The following is a 13,806-nucleotide window of genomic DNA, read 5'->3' as shown; positions in this document are numbered from 1 at the left end:
ATAACTTGTAAACCCTATGAGACAATTCAAAGGAGCAGTTTTTTTCTGAAATAGATATAGATAAAGAAATATGCAACAACAAGATATCCAGATGCTATTGCCTATCAATATATATATATATATATATATATATATATATATATATATATATATATATATATATATATATATATATATATACTTGGAAGTGCTTTGGAAAGCGGAGCCGTCGAGAAGTAAGCAGCCGTAAAAGTAATGGAAACGACGTTGTGGGACTGCATGCAGCACTGTAACACCGTCATTTCGAAGGGACTGCTTAAATTAGTAGTATTCTCTGAAACATGACATTTCTTTTTGCATGCAATTTGTATTAGGAAATTTGAAGAAATTTTGCATATTAAATTGTGAAATCGAATACAAATCGAATGATATGATGTGCTACGCTTTCAACATATGGAATGCTTATCCGCCCCTAGAAAAAATTGTCATTCATGTTTTGCAGATTCGTGTCACAGTTGGGTGGAATAGAATTTCTCATTTCCTGAACCCTGCTCTGCATTTCGGACTTCCGAATACTGATTTGCGATAATGAATTTCTTTTTTGAGTCGGTGAGCTTTCGCATTAAATGTTGGGCATGTGACTGCCAAACTGTGCTATATTTTTCTAGCACGACGCTTAACGTGCAAAAGTTTAGAAGGCCAGTGAATCTTGCAGAGAATCTCCCTAACCTTTTTATGTTGCTTTGATGACTGAAATCGACTTTTCCTTCCACGCACTATTCTGCGCATTTCATCGACAAAAACAAAGAGCATGTTTTTGACATATAATCGCTAACATTTTCTGGTGCATCGGAAGGTCGCGGAATCGACAACTGCGAGAGCACACGCTATTACGACGGTAAATTGGAGATTTCGGCGCGTAATTGCCCTGGCTCACAGTAGACATCATGCAGCGGCTCTACTCGTCACTTCTTTACAGGACCATACAAAGCCTACAGCACTTTCATTACAGAAACGGGGGAAAGAAAACCACTGTGTATGTCGCATGACGACGTAGGTAGCGTGGTCGGTGCAACGTAGTGAAATTGTCAGGGCTGACACTCCCCTCCTCGTGTGATTCATGGAGGTCCCTGGTATCTATCTCCAGGAGACCTGGCTATTCGACAAATGTTTTAGAGAAAAGATTGGCTCATAGCAGTGCACAAACCGCTCGTGAAACAACAGTTCCAAAAGCGCATGCGGTGAAAGTAAACGTTGTGCGACCAGCACCCACACAACTGCTATACACGGTGAATGTAAAAGAGGCGCTCACCGATGTCGACATTGCCGAAGGCCCCGTTGGAACGCCCGACCGCTCTGCTCAGCAGAGCCACACAAAAGACGCCCGTTTCTCCAGCGTGGTCGACCGCGTGACCAGTTCGCGCCGCTCCGCATGACGTCACGCTCTGATCGCTGACTCTCCCCACTGAGCCGGCGCCGTTTATAGTACCCTTGGTAGTGCTCATCGCTAGCAACCCCGCGTTGCAGGAAGACCCTGGTGGGGCCATTCGAAGGCCTCGAAAATGCAGAGTAGCTCTTCCTGGATAGTGCGGATGCGGCGTCTTATCGCGACCGCCGGGCTGAAGGATGCAGAACAGGCTATGAACGCGTCGCCAACTGCGCCAAAAATTGACTTCGAAGCCGCGAGCGGCTCTTCATAACTCGTTCACGTAACGCTGGCCGTTCTCCACTGTCCTTAGTATGCGCTGCTATTCTTTTGTAGTCAATCTGATTGCCGCGCTCCGCGGAGGAGGTCCATAGAGAATGCCACCATTCCTCATGAGTTTCATGTGTCGCTACGATAACTTTCAAGCATTCTGACATCTTCATAAACAAACAGAAATCTTTTATAGGAAAATTTGATAACCTTTCGAGTTAACATATTACCGACATTCTTCACTTGTACTGCATGCGAAATTATTTCTACTTCCACGTTTACACTACTTTCATGAACATAAGAAGCATTTTTTTTTTGCGGTGAACATCTTCATTTGCTTTTACCGTCCCGTCGTGGTGTTTTTGTTATGAAACAGGCGTGCAAACGTCAATGACAGCAAAACAATATAAGTGTTTCGGCCGAGCCTCTCTGTCACCAAAGCGCATGTTTGAAATTCGCCACGCGATAACACCTTAGTGATGTGTGTTGCACATGTGAGACGTTGTTCGCCTCTCGATGGCTTACTAACCTACTGTGGCAGCAGCCAATCGAAACCGAAGACCGTCGGTTAAGTCTATAATGATCGCAACAGATTAATAGCAATAAGCAATAAAGATTCGTTATAATAAATGTATCCGTGACGTCTACATACTAATGCTCGCCTTCGTTACGTATAACCGATTAAATGGTGCGACAACGTTACCTGTCGCCTTAGCCTGCGTTTGTCGTTCGGGCTTCCTACAGCAATAGGATCACTTTGTGACGAAGAACTGTACTGAACCAGATGTGGCTAAGCAGAGCTATTTAGTTAGACTGCCCGCTTATTTTCCGTCGGGACCTGTTTAGTAAACGAGGTCCTCTCTTTTCGCTCTCTTCCTTGGTTATTTTTACTGCTGCCTCTGGACGGCACTTTTGTTGTTGCTTAGAGAATCGCTACATGCCCCTGCGGGAAATGTGCACACGTAGCGCCCCTCAAGGGTAGAAGCTTAATTGTTTGTGTGTTCAGTCGCGGGAGAGAGGTTGTCTTATGATTTTGCCTGCACTGAGAGACGTGGATAGCGAGAATATACCAGACATCTTAGATGGAATCAACGCAGGTCTTAAAGCAAGTTGAACCTTTTCTCCGGAAAGGGGAATAATGTCATACACGTGCGCGGTCACCCCGAGAAATGACCACACGTGAAATATCTTTTCCTTGATCGACACTTGGACAAGTAGCGACAGCAGGTACAATGAGGCGAGAGGATACTGTATATATACAAAAAATTTGGATACGGTGCATTCTACAGATCCATGATCGTTTATGCGAAACCAGTGGTGGTGGGAAGGTACTACGGATCTTTCTCTTCTTGATAAAAATTTCCGACCATATATGTTCCAGACTCTACGGAAGCCACCAAATTTGCACAACAGGCGCGCGTTTGTATGAACGCTTGCTTTCGAGCAACGCGTCCATTCAGGCACAGTGCATGGATGGTGGCACTCGACTACAGGAAGCAGGTGTGTTCGAACTTTCTGCGCGCCTGTGCAGCTGTGCGTCATGGGTCAAAAAGAGTGGAAAGGCTGCCGTCGCGGAACCATCAGTGTTGTTCTGCTGACCGCATCTTGGATCGCCCCCTTGGTGTTGCAATATTCTCCTCACGCGAAGCTTCCGTTCTGGTTGTCTAAACGAGGTGTTAAGCGCGTTTGCGCGGTGCTTTTCGAGAACGCTTCGCTGCCACCATTACGGCCAACCCAGACGCGCGTGCGCACATGATGCAGTGCACGGCAGTACAGTACAGTAAACTGAAAAGGTTTTACACAAGTATGAAGCATGGGCTCCTCATACGTTGTGCGTTTTCGGAGTAAATCAACGTTTATTCACGAATAATTATTTGCAGTATCAATGATTATTGTTTTCACGCAAGGTGTGACAGTGCGAGTTAGTACTACAATCTTGCTAAGCCAGCGGCTATGTATTTTATTTGAACATCCACAAGGACATCGTTCGAGGGACATTAAACGCGGAAGTAATATACATGATTATCATAATGAAAGTGCACGCAATACGTGGCGATTGCCGCGATCCCGTCGATTATTCGCCACAAGTATCGATAAGCATCCACCACTATATGACACCTCAGCTGTTATGGTGGTAAACCTGAAAGCTGCTGTTGTGCACACTGGACTTATGCGTCGCCAGGGCTCCATAAGCAGCCTGAACTGGCGATCAAGGGGCAGTCTTCTTTGGGCCAGCGTGGTGCGTGTGTGTGCCATGCAGCCCTCCTGGGAGATGTTAACAATCCAGTGCTTGATTGGAATTGCTTATCGAGAAGTTTGTGCAAATACTTTCGTCCAATTTATTGATAATGCCGTGCAGTTGTTCTTGCCCTCCACTTGCACCTGTTCTTGTGAGGGCTACTCAGGAACGCACCCAAGATGGTTAGTTGCGTCAATTTATTGTGACCGTTCAACAACTTCGTCAGGGTCAACATCCGCATTTGTAGTTCTATCCCTCCGAATACGTCGACGTTGTCGCTTTTCACATGGAACATTGTCAGTGGTAGCAGAGCTCGATGCAATACTTTTGGCTACTGAATTTATTCAATCGCAGGGGAAACCTCCTGCGTGGTGTATTCTCACCGACTCACAACCAGCTTTTCAATGCTTGCGGTCCCTTTTGCTGCCAAATACAAAGATAATGATGGTTTATCAGATTTCTCTATGATAGCGACTGCCGCGTCGTCAGCCCATCAAATGAAGCTGCAATGGAATCCTGGGCATGTTAATGCAGCAGGAAACTCTGAAGCCGACAAAATCGCTGGAGAAGCACTTAGATCCTCTTCTTTCACACTAACACAATTCGCGAGAGCTGATGCTAACAATAAAACAAAACAAATATTGAAATCTATAACACATGATTATCGACTTGATGCCAACTCTACGAACAGTCTTGTTTATTTAGTTGACCCTCATCTACAGTTTGCGGTCCCTGCTCGTGCTGGCCGCGACATAAACTTTATCATTCAGCTTATCTGGATACAAATACTGTATAAATGGTAGCACTTTGTGTCGGATATGTCAATTATCTGTACCTTGTTGGAAAGTGGAACACTTTCTTTTAGGCTGGTCCTAAGTTTAAAGAGAAAGATGTGCTTTGAAGGCTACTTTGATAGCCGATAATATTCCTTGTTTCTTCGTACAAAAGTTGCTCATTGCTTTCCTTTCTGTGTAACTTCATCTACGGTACTTATCACAGCGGTATTACCAGGATTGGACACTTCCTTTTAAGAATGTAGTTAGAGATGGGCCTGCGGCATTTGTGGGACATCGTAGCCGCTAATTCTGAATATTCATAGGCTGTAACAATAAAACTTGGAGAGTCGATAGTCTGCAATATAGTTTAAAAATCGCCAAGTTGTACGGAAATTATTTGGAGGAATGCAGCACAATCGCGATGCAAGAACGAAAACTACGCGTAGCTGTTAGTACGAGAAGAACATAAGTAAATAAATATCTGTATTTTATGACTTACGCATGCCTTAACTATGAAAGAAGACAAGACGGCAGGATATACAAAGAACACAAGGTCAAATTTCTGAAATACGTACCATGAAGGATTGTTTGGAAATGTGGTTGTTACTCGACTAAATCTTTGTAGCTGAGGGTCAGCATTCACGACATGTTGTTTGTTCTTTCACCGTAACATTGATGTGATTTAGATATTAGTCATGATTATTATTATTTATTATGATTATTATTATTTAGATATTAGTCACGAACTACCAACTGGTTTAATGCTGTTAGGGGACACGCTTATACATATACTAACACTAGTATAATGCTAGTATAGTATAGTATACTAGCGCAATACAATCATGAATATCCCCCAACTACCCCCGTTCATTGATTTAATAAATAATCGGGGAGTGCCAGTGACCGGACTTCATGCAATACATTGGAAATGAGGCATCAGCGCGCAATATTAGCCAGTTCTTTTTTTTTTCATGCGATAGCACCAAATGGCGCATGGAGCGAGAAAGGTGGCGTCTGTAGCAGCAAATGTGCACCTAATTTCCAACTGGCTGCGACCCCGCGTCATGCGCGCGCCTCGACAGGGGAGAGCGGGCGAAGAGTGCACGCCTGCTGCTGTCCAAGGGCACCAGGCGTTTCGTGAAGGGACACCGCATCGCCGCCACGCTCCTTCGCAGCCACCCTCGCAAACCTGTGTCATCCGCGCGTTCCTTCGCTTCGATGATCGCTATAAATAAATTAATCTATAGAGACAGAATTAATTTGAAAGGAAAAACGTTGGCCGTAGTGACTTTCCAACCTACGAGCCCACGCTCAGAGTGTCTTAGCCACTGGGCTAACCGATGCCTCATATACAGCAAGCCTGTGTACTCTTCTTTATGACATCATGCTACTTGTACCAAAATTTCCATCGCCAGAGTGGGGCATGATGAACCCGGTGACGTCAACATCACCGCGGCTTACTATTCTTACTATATTCTATGGCTGTCGGGCAAAGTAACTTGACGTCACGGATCGTAGTGCGCTGGCCTTGTGTATCAGGAGGCGTTGGCCCTATGTCTCAACGCGCTCGTTTCCCCGCGAGGAGTTCATAGCTCGAAGGACCGTTGAACCGAGTTCAATTGCGCAATAATGCTATCGCATTCACAACTCATAAGAGGTGCTCAGGTGTCCTCGGATGTTTGATGTTGCCATGGGACTCGAATTATGTGATATGCAGGGGGATGCCGCAAGAAATCAGCCGGAAGCGCTCAAGTTTGGCCATGGTGTTGAAGCCGCGTTGAAACGCTAGGGAAAATGTTAATTTCAAAGGTTTTCGATGACTCTCAAAATAAATTATCGTGTATAGTATATTCTGCGAAAGGTCAGTTTCAATATATTTCCGCTTTTATTAGTTAATATATTCCTAAACCGAGCCACAAGAAGATTTCATTGCCGGTTGGTCATGCCAGGTGAAATGGCACAAGCGACTGAAGGGCATAACAAAGAATAGACTTGTAGTAATGACAGGTCGAACACTACACAGTATTTGGAGGATGCTACGCCTTCGTAATGGCTTCTTCTTTAACCACTTCGTCCCATGTAGTGAATACAAAACCTCGTCGCATTTACCTACCAGCCGCGTAATGTACCCTCCTGAACGCAATAAGAACAACTATTAATGCGAAGGCATTATATGTCCCATGAGACAGAAAATCTGGAAAATCTGTGCATAGAGCTCGAAAAGTATGGCTAACGGCGCATAAAGTAAAAAGAGTGCACGGATTGTAGCCACATTTCTCAGGGAGGTTCTTGCAAACAAAGCAATTACTGACTTGGAAAAGAAGACCTGACGCATTCGACTATGGGTGGGAATTGATCCTGGGTCTCAGGAATGCGCGATGAGCACGCTGCCCCGACCCCACGATGTATTCACGGTTCTAGTTGACTAATAGTATGCCTAGTACGTCCGTTATTGAACACGTCACGTCGCAGCCACGTTAGAGTAAGGTGACTAAAGTTAGAGCAATTAGAATTAATGTGAAATAAAGGGAACAAAGGTGAATTAAAGTGATAAAGGTTGAATAAAGAGGACTTAGCTGATTAACGTGGATCACGCTTGGTACAAATTAGAGCAAGGTGGATTAAGGTTGAATTGTGAAGAACACGTGACCATGTGTGACGTCACGTATGATGGACGTAACCAATTAATTAGAGAAGTCAAAATGCTTGCACATTTAAATCGCGTAAAGGCAGTTATGTGACTATCAGTTTTCATGTTTCATCCATTCTGGTCTGAAAGCTGTGCTTCTATACGCAATTTTAGTTCCTTGTGAAGCAGTTATCCATGATCGCGCGCGAATAATCAGGTTCTCGTTATGTCATCAGCATTCCTCTATTTTCAACGCTGCGTTTCTGCTTGATTGCGGTTAGTTTTTCTTCACTGCGTAAAGCTCCGAGCCTTCTCGAGAGAAATGCAGCACACGCACGCGACTACTCCCGCGTCCGTCCATGGAAGTCGCACGAGACCCCGCCAGAACGTCACACAAAAGGAAAAACAACTCCTCTCCCCTTCACGCTGCCTCCGCCATGGTCGGCGCCCCAGGGACCGATAGCAACGCGATAATCAAAGATCAAATAGCGGTACACAACTTCCCGAAACGCAACGACACTGCTGCGCAGCAGCGATCTACATTACCGGCCTTTTCCACCTCTGTTTCGTAGGTTTGCTTTTGTTTCTTTGAATTTTCCTTCTCCGCTTTCGCTTTATCACAGCAGGAATCGGTCGCATAGAAAGGGGCTTCAGGAAGGATCCGGCGAGAGTGTCCAAGGAAGTGGGGAGAGGAATAACGTGCCCTCCTCTCCCGTCCTTTGCGCCCGCAGGAGAAGGAAGAGCGGCCGCCGACCGGGAAGTGCACGCTTCGTTGCCGGTGGAAAGTCCGCTCCCCTTGGTGCGGTTGCGAGCGAGTGTATGGCCGCCGCCGTCGCGCGATTTGTGTTTCACGCTCCTTCCTATTCGCAACCCTTTCCATTTCTTCGCAACCCTTTCCATTTCTCCACTCAGTTATTGCCGGCGCCCGCCTTTTTTTAGGGTTCTCGTGATCGGCCAGTTTGGCGCGCATTGCAGCCAAGCACCGCCCACGGTATGCACAGAGGTCGTCGGCTCCGCACACTCTTCTTCCGCCTGCGTCTTAGCACTCTGCCGGGCCAAAAATACTGACGAAAAAAATGAAATACACTTCGGTTCTGTTTAAGGCACTATGGCTCTTAGGGATGTGTTTCCCACGGTGACATTGGCCACTAGCCTTGCTTCTTGAGTATCGTGGGATGCGTAACAATGTGGTTGCGAAATAAAGTCGTGTGAATGTTATGAAAAAACAAAAATCTAGATTGGTGAAGCAGCCACTGGCTCTCAATTCGCGGGCCCCATTTTTAAATCTATGCTCGGAAGAAATAACAGTAAATATTGTACACGGCGTACGAAACACACGAAAGACATGAGAGACACGAAACACACATTTTCTATAAAAACGATAAACAAGTTCACTTCTCAATATTCATCTTCATAGAGCACAAGGACACAAGTGTCATAGAAAATCAGAAAAACATACAGAGGAGACAAACACTGTTTATGTGCTTTTCTGCGTTCATTGTTTGTTCGTTCTTTGTTGTGGAGATAGTTTCCTTAGGTCGGCATATTCACACATAAGTGCATTCACTCACGCTCGTTTCAAAGGCTTAAAGTACGGGTGAAGAAGGGTGCGAATGAATGTGGGCATGAACTTCAATGAGTACCTGCATTTGTGGGTAGACGTGAGTTTGAGCGCGAGTGAGAGCCGCTGAGTGTTAGTAAGTGTGAACGTGAGTGCGTGCAAACCCTGCAAAAAATAATCGTGACTGATTACGAGTGTGTTCACTTATACTGCCGACCTATGGATGAAACAGGCTAAGCTCGTTTGCACAAAGTGTGGGATTTTATTTGGATAGTGCTTTCAAAGCATGATAGAAAATACGTGTACTTACGGTGATTGTAGCCATTAGTTTCTTCACTGTCTTGGTTTCTCTTTTTGACGCGTTGGTCTTACATACAGTCGAGGCGACTCCCGTAGAGACCATCGGCGTAAGTTGAATTTTCGGAGATCCGAAACAATGCGTGAGTATTTGGGTTGTCGCATTCCCATAGAGGCGAAAGAAAAAAAAAGTTCGGTCATCAACACCCGCTTATTTGCCTATCATATTGACCTCTTTTTTGGTTAAGACGAATGTGCGCAGCCTCCACTGACGCATGCTATTCTCCTCAGTCAGAGGTTCGCATCGAAGGGCTTTGAAAAGGTGACCGTGATAGAGCTGCACGAGTTTCTGTGGACATGAACGGCTACGCCAGTACAGACGATGATGTGGAAACCTGCATGGTTCAGACAATGAAGGCATACAATATTTGAACAAGTCTTCTGGCTCACACAATGAAAGCAATACTTCAACAAATTCTGCAAGGTTCCACTGCAATCTGATTATGATGTTGAGTTTCACGGTGCAGGTGATAATGCACTCAATAGATAGATGATTTTTTTTCAACAACATGAGGATACTTAAGAATACTGAGCAAGGTAAAATTGCCAGCATTTACGATAACACACAAAGTTAGACAACGTTTCCAAGTAGGAATGATTCTAAAAGCAAAAGTAAGCATTCACTTGGCAAATCTTAATATTAGAATTCTAATAAATACCTCCTTTTACGCCTGCTTTTTAGTTGCAATGCTATTTAGTTTCTTTTAAATTATTTTTGTGCCGCAAATAGGTTGCTGCAGCAGGAATACCTAGTTTTGAGTATTACGTATCTCTTCTCTTTAAAAACCCTTTCGGAATGTGAATAGAATTTTACCGCTGTCGTCAATTTTGCTTTAATGGAAGAATACACTACTTTCACAAGTCGGTCCAATGGAAAACAAACACGAAAAAGAAGTATTTTGTATGCCCGACACGTTTGTATTAGTTTGCCAATGAAATTATTGAAGTCGTTTGGAATTTATGTATATATTTATTCACGTTAACCCTAAAGGCCCTCTAGGAGAGGGTATTACATAATAAACTGAAGTGTGATACTTATCAGTCACTGTACTGTGTGCTCTAGTTTGATATTGCGACATAATTCACACCGTTGTAAAATACATGGTCAGCAGACCGCTTTCCCTCAAGGTGATATGCGTCGTATCTCGTTCGCCGTAGCCCTGTCACTTGTATTAATGTAAATATCTGCTCACATTCAAGGGTATATTGTGCCGCGTTACATATCTCTAATGGTTTCTTTGCTTGCGTGTAATAAAATGACTCTGTCTATCTTTGGCGAGCGCGGTTTCACTCTAAAAACAGAGTTCCGGGCACTCTCTTTGAGGGAGTATCTCATTGTCCCTCATTTCACTCTCTTTTCGACAGTAGACCGGCCCTCTTTGCGAGAGAGTAGGACAATTCCTCCTGGAAGAGTTTTGATACTCCATCGCTAGGGAGTGCTAGTAATCTTCCGGGCAGTGCTAATACTCTCAACACAGGGGCAAAAATACTCCCCCACACCAAGTGCTTCTACACCTCATAACCGAGTACTTCTACTCCTCCATGCCGAGTGTTTATACTCACCGGAACAGAGCGCTTGTACTCCTTCAGAACAGAGTGCTAGTACTCTTCCCAGTAGTGTGAAAGCACGATGTAGATCCATGGTCACGTTAGAAGGCAATCGCAAAACTTACATGTGGGGAATATTTGATTCCTTTATAAGCAGCTCCTCCACTTATTATGCTTGGTGAATGGGATGTAATCTGTAGTCGCCGAGATACTCATATGAAACATATTCTCTTAAAAGGTCAAAACCATTATTGATCAGTCACAAGACAAATTGAATAATATACTGAGAAACATACTGACAAACATAAAATCAGATTACAATGATGTCCATGAACTGTAGAACACATCTTGTGTTAATATTTAAGTACATTCTCTAAGGTTTCATCAGTATTACAGTGTAGAAATATCCTTTACTTGCAATCGGCGCCTGCTTTTCAAAAATAAAGTATACAATGGAAAGTTAAACATAGAACAAACGCGTGCAAACTCGCCAAATATTGACACTATGATCGCAAAGAAATATGCGCCACATTACTGGCCATCAAAAGCATTTCTGGCGCAAAACGCGTGCACTTACATGGCTGAGGTTACCAGATGAGCTGCTATGCATGGGGCAGGTAATGTAGATAAATCGTACAAGAAACCTTTTTGTGTGCTATATTCTAAGACAGCAGCTCATTTCATAACGTCCTGTATAGCGTATGGATGTTCCTGACTGAGAGTACAGTGCATTTAGAAATGTGTCATATATTCTCATGTGAGGGCAAGGTCTAGCTAGCTTTGCTTATATTTCACATAAAATTATTCATGTATGGTCTGCACCGCATTTTTTCTAAGTGTGGCTTGTCGTGGTTCTGCAGCAATATCCTGCCCGGTCTCAAAGTGATGCAGACACATGTTGTATTTCCTATTTCGTTGGCCTCCTCACGAAAGTAGTTTCCTGGTTCTGTTGGGATTGATTCGTTACGCTTTCTCACAAACAAATAAAATTTAATTTGCAATAACATCAAGTGTGTAGCAAATGAGAAGAAAACTGCAAGGAGCATTGGCAATAAAATCTTGCGCATCAAATTTCTTGTCGTATAAGGTAGCTTTTCACTCCCATTACGGTAAGAATGCTATACTTCTGAGGAGCAGCTTGCAGAATTACATGATCAATTATTGTGACTCATTGAATATGCAATCTAACTTAAGTATAGCATTGCTTCAGATGTGACCAAAATTCTGATGTGATGAATATTGACACAAGATGATTTCGAATTACGCGCGCCAGCCGCCTCCTGCGTTCGTGCAGTTGTTTACTGCTACCTGCGAAAGATAGCGGCAGTGAAGCGGGCAACACGGGCTCGCAAGGCACGCGCAATCGGAGCAGCGTGTCATGAGCGCGGGACACGAGCGAAGAGGAAGACGTGCGGGTCTCTTGCGAAAAGACTGCGAACGCTCCTGTGAAGCTCTTGTTTAGCTGTATGTCGGGCACAAGTTCGCCCAAGGTAAAGCGATTAAAGTACCATCACTCAATTGTGCGTTACAAATCTGGTGGAGGTGCGGGGTATGATTTCAAGCCCTTCTCAAGTCAGGGAAAGGAGCCTGGACTCACGGCAACTTGGACCCATCGAATTGACTCCTGTTCACCAACGCAGCAGTCGTCGCCTACGTGGTGAGCCCCCTGAGTTCTCCTCTTTGCCGGATTCTATCGGTGCTTCAGCATCTGCTAGCGGAAACGCTATCGAGATGACCACTCAAACCACGCCAACTCATATCGTAGTCAACTCGCCAATGACGCCAGAGCCTTTCCACGGCGACACATTTGAAGACGCAGAGGACTGGCTGGAACGCTTTGAGCGCGTGGCCGAGTTCAATGGATGGAGCGGAGAGCGCAAGCTACGAAACGTTTACTTCGCATTGGAGGACAGCGCACGAACATGGTTCGAAAACCACGAAGCGACATTTGTATCGTGGGATGCTTTTCGACGGGAGTTGCTGGCAACCTATCCGAGTACCGACCGCAGGGAGAGGGCCGAAGCTGCCCTGCAAGCTAGAAACCAGCGTAACAACGAAAGCGTGGCCATGTATGTAGAAGACATGTCCCGCCTATTCCGCCGAGCGGATCCGAACATGAGCGAGGACAAAAAACTACGCCATCTAATGCGGGGCGTAAAACAGGAACTGTTCGCAGGGTTGGTTCGGAGCCCGCCGCGCACCGTCGCTGAGTTTCGTTCAGAGGCGACGACTATGGAAAGCACGTTGCAACAGCGATCAAGGATGTACAACCGGGAGATGAACATCACCTCTGTGGGCGCATTTCCGGCCGTCTTCGGAAACAGCGTGGAGGTCATGCGAGAGCTCGTGCGATCCGTAGTGCGAGAAGAGCTTCAGAGGCTACGGCTTGACCAGAACGTTCCAACGCCCTCTTCGCTGGCAGACCTCGTTCGCGAAGAAGTCAGACAGGTGGTCCGGGAACCACAGCTTAGTGCGCAGCCCCAAGCGCCACTCCTGCGCCAGCCGACCCTCTCATATGCCGATGTGCTGAGGCAAACTCCCGGACGTGCTGACGTCGCAGCCACTTCCGCTATGAATAGCTCGATGCCTCGTACAACGCTGCCGCCACCCGAGAGAAGATTCAGGAAGGCCGATGTATGGCGCACTCCTGACCGAATACCCCTCTGCTACCATTGCGGTGAGGCTGGCCACCTGTACAGAATGTGCCACTATCGTCAGGCAGGGCTTCGCGGCTTTCCGGTGAACGCACCTTGCCCTCGAAATGGTGAGCGTCCCTTGGAAATCGAAGAGTACCTGTCCACTCGTCAAAGCTCCCCATACGCCTACCAGCAACACCAACCTCGGTCAACAGCGCCGTTGAGGCATCGGTCACCGAGCCCCCACCCGTCTTCAAGCTCTCCAAGACGCCGTGCACAGAGCCCGCGTCGGGAAAACTAGAGCCAGCGACCTCGGGAGGTAAGGTCGCTGCCGACGCGAAAAGAGAAGAACCTCCATCGATGACTCCGAGCGACGAAGAGGGAC

General features: G+C 45.7%; 1 protein-coding gene across 3 annotated transcripts in view; it reads right to left on the bottom strand.

Moving 5' to 3' along the window:
- Positions 1–1,432, bottom strand: part of LOC139051482 (nose resistant to fluoxetine protein 6-like) — a 121,222-nt gene extending 119,790 nt beyond the window's left edge. For 2 of the 3 annotated variants that reach the window (XM_070528457.1, XM_070528455.1), the window contains exon 1: positions 1,292–1,432. The gene's annotated coding sequence lies outside the window, so the exon portion shown is untranslated. The remainder of the gene's footprint in view (positions 1–1,291) is intronic. The other variant, XM_070528456.1, reaches the window with a different exon arrangement.
- Positions 1,433–13,806: the final 12,374 nt, after the last annotated feature.

This window comes from Dermacentor albipictus, unplaced genomic scaffold (genome assembly GCF_038994185.2).
Source record: "Dermacentor albipictus isolate Rhodes 1998 colony unplaced genomic scaffold, USDA_Dalb.pri_finalv2 scaffold_12, whole genome shotgun sequence".
In the NCBI taxonomy this organism is placed as follows: domain Eukaryota; kingdom Metazoa; phylum Arthropoda; class Arachnida; order Ixodida; family Ixodidae; genus Dermacentor; species Dermacentor albipictus.
Note: the sequence above shows the minus strand (reverse complement) of the source record. Positions and strands in the feature narration are given on the sequence as shown.